We start from the raw sequence: 8568 nt of genomic DNA on the forward strand, positions 1-8568 counted from the left end.
ACTGTTCCCGAGCTGTTTTGTTCAAGGCTGAAATCCTACCACTTGAGCCACAGTTCCACTTCCAGATTTTTGGTAGTTAATTGGAGATTGGAGTCTCACAGTGTTTCTTGCCTAGGCAAGCTTTGAAGCACAGTCCTCAGATATCAGCCTCCTGACTAGCTAGGATAACAAGGGTGAACCACCAACACCTGGCTTAGTTATCCTTTTCAAGAACTATAATTGCAGGCAGAGTAGTTAGTGCTATACTGAAACACATCCAGGCACTGTGAAAAGGTATATGTTTCAACTGGCCTAGGATCAAACATTATTAAAACCATTCACACTGGGGAAACTAAGCTCACTTAAACAGATTTATCCAGAAGACTCAAGAATCTATGCCTGATGCCAATGGTTCACATCTATAATCCTAGCTAATTAGAAGGCTGAGTTCTGAGAACCATGGTACAAAGCCAGCTTGGGCAGAAAGGTCTGTAAGACTCTTATCTCCAATGAAGAATTAAAGACCAAGAAGTGGAGCTGTGGCAAAGTGGCAGTGTGTCAACTTTGAGAATAAATCCTCAGGGACAGCATCTAGGGTCAAAGTTCAAGGCCTAGGAGTTGTGCATGTGTGCATATGCATGCACACATTCATAAAGCCCACATACAATCATACAAAATGTCTCTAGCCTGTTTTTCTCTTGGGTCACATGTGTTGCTCCAAGGAAAGATACTGGGACAGGGGCAGAGATTAGTCTGATGCCACTGACTCACCAGAAATTTTCCTCCTTTGTAATATGGAAATGAGGATACCTGACTTATATGGTTTTTGGGAGCATTAGGTGAGCTAACAATAAAGTGTGTGTGTGTTTGTGTGTGTATGTGCCAGTCCTAGGGCTGTCCCTGAGCTTTCTTGTTCAAGGCTGGCATTCTACTACTTGGGCCACTGGTGCACTTCCAGCTTTTCTGGTATTTAATTGGAGATAAAATGTCACAGGCTTTCCTACCCTGAGTTGGCACTGAACCACAATCATCAGATTGCTAGCCTCCTGAGTAGCTAGGATTGATTACACATGTGAGCCACTGGATTATAGCTGTAATAAGGTTTTAATGAAGGAGAGCTGGTGAGATTCTTCAGTACCTGTTTCATGTGACCTCCTCTGAGACCCCTAAAGTACAATCAGTGGGAGACTCTGCCTTCAAAGCACCAAGAGGAGTCAAGACCAGCCAAGTAATGCTGCATTGACAAACAGCCTGGCTTTTTCTACTCATAATATAAGTTCAAGGTGAGTCAGTAGGAGCTTCTGTTCTTCCTGTGAGGGACAGAGGCCACTGAGCAGAGTCTTTGCTCTGGCACACTTCCCTAAGATCACAGGCAAAGGGAAATGAATTCAGACTACATACTGACATGTTGTAATCATATGATTGTGCCTAACCATGAAAAGAACAGAAAGGTATAAGTCTACCATATTCCAGCCAACAATCAGTCAAATTTGACCATGCTACATGAATTACCCTCTTCCCATGGGACCAGGAAAAATCCCCTAAGTAAATTTGAAATGTCCTGCTATATGAAGCAATTCAAGCATGCATAGACTTGCCAGAAGATGAGAGTCACAGTCCTGCTGAGTCACAGGAAAATGCTGGTCAAAGTCAGGTGCCAGTGATTTACACATTTAATCCTAGATAGTTAGAGGGCTGAGATCTGAGAATCCTGATTCTAAGACAGCTCAGGCAGGAAAATCTGTAAGAGACTCCTATCTAGAATGAACCTCCAAAAAGCCACAAGTGGAGCTGTGGATCAGGCAGTAGAGCACTGGCCATTAAAAAAACTAAAAGACAGCACCCAGGCCTTGAGTTCAAGACCCAGGATCTGAACACAAACACATGTACAAACACACACACAAAGTAAAAAAAAAATAATTTAGTTCAAATGCATGTACACATGGTAAGTTTCAAAGAGGCAGAAACAAATATGATCACAGTTTGGAATGCAAAAAATACTAAGTCCCTCCAGTTCAGAGGAGAGTGGAATGTATGTTCACTCAGGGAACTGCATTCTGGAATATTTTGGGGGATCCTCCGACTAGGGTACTTCTATACTTCTGGTGAGTCAAAGGTAGCAAGTTTCTCAAGAACCAGAAACTCACCTTTCACCCCAATTCAAATGACTTGACGTTCTAAGAGGATCTTTGCACTCACTCCCCAAGGAATCCACAGCATCTGAGAAAGAAATAGGATGTGGAAAGATGAAAAGGGAAAGAGAAGCAGGGAGGCCCAGGGGTCTCTGTGCAAATGGTAAAATGGGAAAGGGACTGACCTGAGTAGAAACAACAGGATCTGCAGGTGGGGATGAGTAAAGGGAGCAAAGATGTTGAGGGAACCAGTCCTACAGAAGGCATCACACCCTAGGATACAGGCATATGTGGAAAGAGTACTCCCCAGAAAAAGAATACTGGACGAGGTCAGGGGACAGGAGAGGGCAACAGAAAAGAGGCCTGACTGTAAAGTATGGAAATTTGAAATAAGAGTCCCAGAAAGGGGCACCAAGGGCCCTGCGTTCTAATTCTGACTACTGAGTGGTCAAATCTCTGTCCTCCGAGCCTCAATTTATTCCATCTGGGAAACAAACAAAAAACATGAAGAAGCACAGACTTTTTCTGGTGCTGCCTCTGAGGACATCCACCAGAGAAGGAGGGAAAAGGAGCTGCAGACAGGTGTTGGGTAGGGGAGAAGGTCGCACAGCACCAAAGCACTCCCCTAACCGGCTATGGGGATCAGCACAGCTCCTGCCTGCCCCACCACCATCTCCCTGGCCAAGAGGTGCCATCGTCCTGTTGCTGGCAGTCCAGAGCCCACAGCCCCAGGTTGGGCAGAAAGACCAGGGCCGCCAGTACCAAGGTGCCCATCTGCAGAAGCCTCTACTTCTTCAGCCAGTTCAGAGCCAGTCACCATCACCATGCCCCATGTGACTCGGCTGACCCCGGCAACCCTGCTGGCCCCGCAGCCCTGCTCCACGCCCAACACAAGACCCCCAGTTGCAGAAGCAGCAACTCACCAAACATAGTCAGCCGCCCCAACTCCCTAGCATTTCCGCATCTCCCCGGGTTGTAAGCCAGAAGATAACACTGACTCACTGCCGCGGGGGGGGGGGGGGGGGCGGATGTTTACCACTGCCAATAACAATGTTGGACACTGTGGAGCCATCAGATCCACGATTCTCTATTCTACAATTGCTAGACAACGCCTATATTTGTTGACCTCCGTCTTCTTTTGGAGTGTTTCAGTCTGTCCGGATGCCATCTGAGGGTCCGACCTCAGAGATACCCCCTCCAACACTGCAATAGTGTATCCCACTCCTCCACTGATCCCCTTCCCACCCGATGGAGAGAAAGCAGATTTGAGTTGTCCGGCCCTAAATGGTGCCTGCTACACCCTGGTGAAAGGCCTCTGTTTGGGCGTGGTTGAGTACACTTCAGAATCCGATCCTGGCCCTCTTTGCTGCTGCTTACAAACTATGGTTGGGGGAGTCCTTGGGCTTTGCAGGTAGTGATTGATCCCTGCCATTCCCAGCCCCTGGAGTCTTGGACTCCCCACTCATCTTGGCAGGGCCCTGAGGACAACCAGACCTGACTTGACCCAGGGATCTCAGTGTCTTTTGGCATTCTTCCCTCCTCAGATCCTCAGCTGCTCCCACTGCCGTTCCTGGGACAGTCCATAGCCCTCCAGCTCCAGCCAGAGCTGAGCTACTTCCAGCACTAGACTTTCCATCCGAATAGCTGGCCACTCCCACTCTCTGCACAGATCTACCTGCGCCTACAGACAACCTCCTCTACCACTAGCCCCAGAGTTATGAACTATCACCTATATAGGAGTAGATGCCATATTGCTCCCTAGCCTGTGGGCAACATGGCACCACTAATCAATCTCTTTACAACAATCCTTGTCCTGTATGTGTCTGCCTCTGCGTGGTCCCCTGGCATGGCCAGAATGGATTCTTTCAGTGTCCTGTGTGGTGAAATGAGGTCCACGCTGTAATTCCTGTGCAATTCTGCCCACAGGTCCTAGGTTTCCTAGGTTTCTTCGTGTAGAAGATATTAGATGTTTGGTGTGTTCACTCCCATACATAATACAGACTACAGTCAGCACCCACCAGCCTGTGACACCTGTCTGCCATGCCTAACAAAGTGGTGGGGAGATAACACAAGCCTATCTACAGGCTCCTTCTCACGCAGGTCCAGTCCCACACATATCCACTGAACACTCAGCACAGGCTGAGCCCTTCCTGAAACCTCAGATTCAGGGTTTGTCTCCATTCAGTCCTATTTGGCAAGCCATCAGCCGGCACCCATGTGTGCCATACTCTGTGCCAGGTTTCAGGAAGATGTGCAGGCAGTACAAAACCCTGGGAGCTGAAATGGGGGGTGAGGACTGAAACATTAAACAAACATGCAGTTACCCAAGACAGTGAAATGTGTGCATTGCTGTGGTAAGGTCTCTGAAGAAAGGCTGAACCACAGAGAATCTGGGCTTGCTCCAGTACTCATTCCTGAACTGTTTCTTCGACACCCTCCTCCCAGCCCTAGACAAGCATCCTGATGACTCTCACATTCCATTTCTTCTAGCTCCAGGCCAAACAGTAAGGGGTCAGTTTTTCTGACATCACAGCTTGGTCTTAACACCCATAACAAAACTTTGAAGGCTTGGGTCACCTTGGCTGACTCCACATTTCTGGGGATGAAATGCAAGAGTTAATCAAACTGGGCAGTAGTGCCTTTAATCTTAGCTACTCAGGATGCTGAGTAGCTAGTCCATGTAACACCCTCACAACACCTCTTCTCAGAACTGACTCTACCCACAAATTCCCATAGTCTATGTAATGTGACCTGTGACTGCCCATGTGACCCATGAGACTGCCACTAAAATGTTTAATTTCAGTCTATACCTGTCCATGGCTGCTGCCTCCATTTTTCCTTGGAGCAGCCCGGCAGGTCTGCCCCCTCCCCAATAAAGCTTTGAACTCATATTGGCTGTTCTCATGCACCTCTCATTTATTGCAAATTGGAGTCTCAGGCACTAATCTGACCTCAAACCTCCATCCTTAGTTCTCAGCCTTCTGAGTAGCTAATATTATAAGTGTGAGCCACGGTTACCCCACAAATTTAGCTATTTTTGATACCTCATGGATGTGGAAACACAAATTATAGTTTTTTAGATCTAGTTTATTTCATTTGCAATATTTTATAGATTCATTCATGTTATTGAGTGGATCAGAATGTCATTCCTTTCTAATATTCAATAATATTCCCTTGGATGAATATATCACATTTTGTTTATCCATCAGTGGACATTTGGGTTGTTTCTATGTTTTCACTATAGTGAATAATGTCGTCAATAACATTATATGTCTTTTATATTGATCAGACTGATGTTAACAGAGTAGCCAGAGTCATCCTTTCATATGAAACTCAGATGAACTTTGGGGACCACCTGTGGCTTTCCTTTACATTAACTATCCATGAGAATCCTTACAGTCTGTGAGGTCTATATGGTATGACCAACTTGCATCTACTTTTTTCCTACTTATGCTGATCTTGCTTTTTGTTAAATAAATAAATGTCCAACAAGTAAACAAATCAGGGACAGCCTTTTCAATTTTTTTTTTTTTGGTTGTTGTTGGTCGTGGGTCCTGAACTCTGGGACTGGGTGCTGTCCCTGAGCTCTTCAGCTCAAGGCTAGCGCTCTACCACTTGAGCCACAACTCTACTTCCAGCTTTTTCTGCTTATGTGGTGTTGAGGAATTGAACCCAGGGCCTCATGCATGCAAGGCAAGCACTCTACCACTGAGCAAGCTTCCCAGCCCCATGCAAATTTGCTCTTTTATTCTTGTTTTCTTTTGGGGGGGTGTCCAGTCGTGGGGTCTGAACTCTGGGCCTGGGCACTGTCCCTCAGATCTTCAGCTCAAGGTTAGCGCTCTACCACTTGAGCCACAGCGCCACGTCTGGCTTTTTTCTTTTTGCTTATGTGGTACTGAGGAATCGAACCCAGGGCCTCACGCATGCAAGGCAAGCACTCTACCACTGAACCACCTTCCCAGCCCTTGGGGGTGATTTCTATTCCAAATGTTCACTGGATTTGAGTTGTAGATGATGTCCAGGAACTGCCAGGCTTGATTTTGAGTAAGTGACCAAACCAGCTGGGCTTCCTTTGTTACTGAGCTGTAGCCTGTTGTTTGTCACTCAGGACTCTAGGTCAGCCCATGGGGAGGAAGAGCAGCGGTGGGCTTCCTGGCCCAATACATGACTCTACAGCATCCTCTCCTGGTCAGCCACAGAGCTATAGGCACTCTTGTCTGGTTCTGGTTTCATAGTTTGTTTCCAATCCTGGGGCTTTAACTCAGGGTCTGGCCTATCCTTGAGTGTTTCGTTCTCAAGCCTAGGGATCTACTACTTGAACTACAGCTCTACTTCCAGATTTTTAGTTGATCATTTGAAATAAAAAAATCTCAGACTTTCCTCTCAGAGCTGGCATTGAATGTTAATTCTCAGATCTCATCCTCCTGAGTAACCTAAGATTGCAGACATCAGTGACCACCACTGGCATCCAACTAATCCTAGCTTTGCTCCTCACTGGCAGAAAAACATTGGGAAAATTATTGAACTTCCTAGTCACTTGTTGGAATGTTGAAAATGATTTGTTTTTGTAATGCTGATCCTAGCTAGGGCTTGATGCTGTGCTTGTGTTTTTGTTTGTGTTTCTTTTGTCTTGTCAACTGTGGGGCTTTAACTCAGGGCCTAGGCACTATCCTTAAGCTTTTCTGTTCAAAGCTAGTTAGTGTTCTACCATTTAGAACCACAACTTCACTTCAGGGTTTGTGGTGGTTAACTGGAGATAAAACTCTCACTGACTATCCTACTCTGGTTGGCTTTGAATCCCAATCCTCAGATCTCAGCCTTCTTAGTAGCTAGGATTACAGGCATGAGCCACTACCACCATCAGCTCCTTGAGCTTTTTTAAAAATTAAAGTTAGTGCTCTACAATTTGAGCCACAGCTCCACTTCTTGGTGTTTGATAAGCCCCACGACTGACAAAACAGTCTCATGGGCTTTCCTGCCTGGACCAGCTTCAAACCACAATCCTCTAACCTCCATTGCATGAGTAGCTGTGATTATAGGTATGAGCAACTGGCACCCAGTTTTTATGTTTCTTAAACCAAATTAAGTCACTTTCTAACCTCCAACCTTTAAGAACTTCTGTTTCAGAATAAAAGAATAAAAGTTAAATTCCCCACCATAGCCTAATGGGCCTTACCTTAGCTAGTGGTTCTCAAACTCCTCTAGAGAGCTTGTTTGAAGCAGGAATATGTATGTGTATGTATACACATTCTCTAACCCCACTCACACTAAAGTGTTAAGCTTAAAAAATAAAGCTATTCTTTTTTTCTTTTGTCTACAACTAATAAACACAATTGACATAAAAATAATGAACCCGGTACAAATATATGCATTATTTAAGTCCCTGAGGTCATAATGAATTTCCCAATTTTTATTTAAAGCACGTAACTACATACACAAGAATTTAGCAACTCAACAAACTCCAATTAGAATAAACTCAGAAATCCACACTGTTGCATTGTAATTAAATTGTTGAAGACAGAGAACCTCCAGAGTCAAACACACAACTCATCATACACAAGAGATCATCAATGAGATTATGACCAATTTTCCATCAGGAATGTAGGAGGACAGCAGACAGCAAGAGCAACAAAGTTAATGTGCTAAAAGTAAATATTGTCATCCAACCTTTCCAAAAGAAGAAAATTTGGACACCAGTGGCTCTTGTATGTAATTCTGGCTTCTCAGGAGGCTGATATCTGAGGATTACAGTTCAAGGCCAGACTGGACAGAAAAGTCCCCATGAGACACTTATCTCCAATTAACCACTCAAAAATCAAGTGGTAGAGCACTAGCTTTGACCACAAAGAGGCTCAGGGACAGTGTCCAGGCCCTGAGTTCAACTCCACACCTGAAAAAAATAAAAAAAAATAAAAAGAGAAAAACTTCCCTCAAAAATGAGAGCCTAGCTGAGTACCAATGGCTGGGTGCCTGTCATCCTAGCGACTCATTATTCTGAATTTTGAAGAGTATCTCCAATTAACCACCAAAACAAAACAAAACGAAAAGCCAGAGTAGAGCTATGGCTCAAGTGATAGAGGACAGGCCTTGAGGGAAAAATCTTAGAGATGTCATGTATGCCCTGAGTTCAAGTACCAGAAAAAGTCCCCTCTCTGGCCTGAATCTTTCCCAAAAGAAAAACCAAATAAAAGCAAAAAGATAAAAAATTCAATATTAGTAGCTCTCTCAAACACACAAAAATTGAAACAATAGCAATGAAGTGGGCATGCTGGTAAATCTGAATAGGGCTTTACTGTTATAAAACAACAGCTATAAATGATAACTAGTTACATATTTTTGTTGTTGGTCATGAGGCTTGAAATCTGGGCTTGGGCACTGTCCCTGAGCTCTTCAGCTCAAGGCTAGTGCTCTACCACTTGAGCCACAGTGCCACTCAGACTTTTCTGGTGGTTTATTG

The sequence above is a fragment of the Dipodomys merriami genome, unplaced genomic scaffold, assembly GCF_024711535.1.
Source record: "Dipodomys merriami isolate MVZ:Mamm:240054 unplaced genomic scaffold, mDipMer1.0.p SCAF_93, whole genome shotgun sequence".
NCBI lineage: Eukaryota > Metazoa > Chordata > Mammalia > Rodentia > Heteromyidae > Dipodomys > Dipodomys merriami.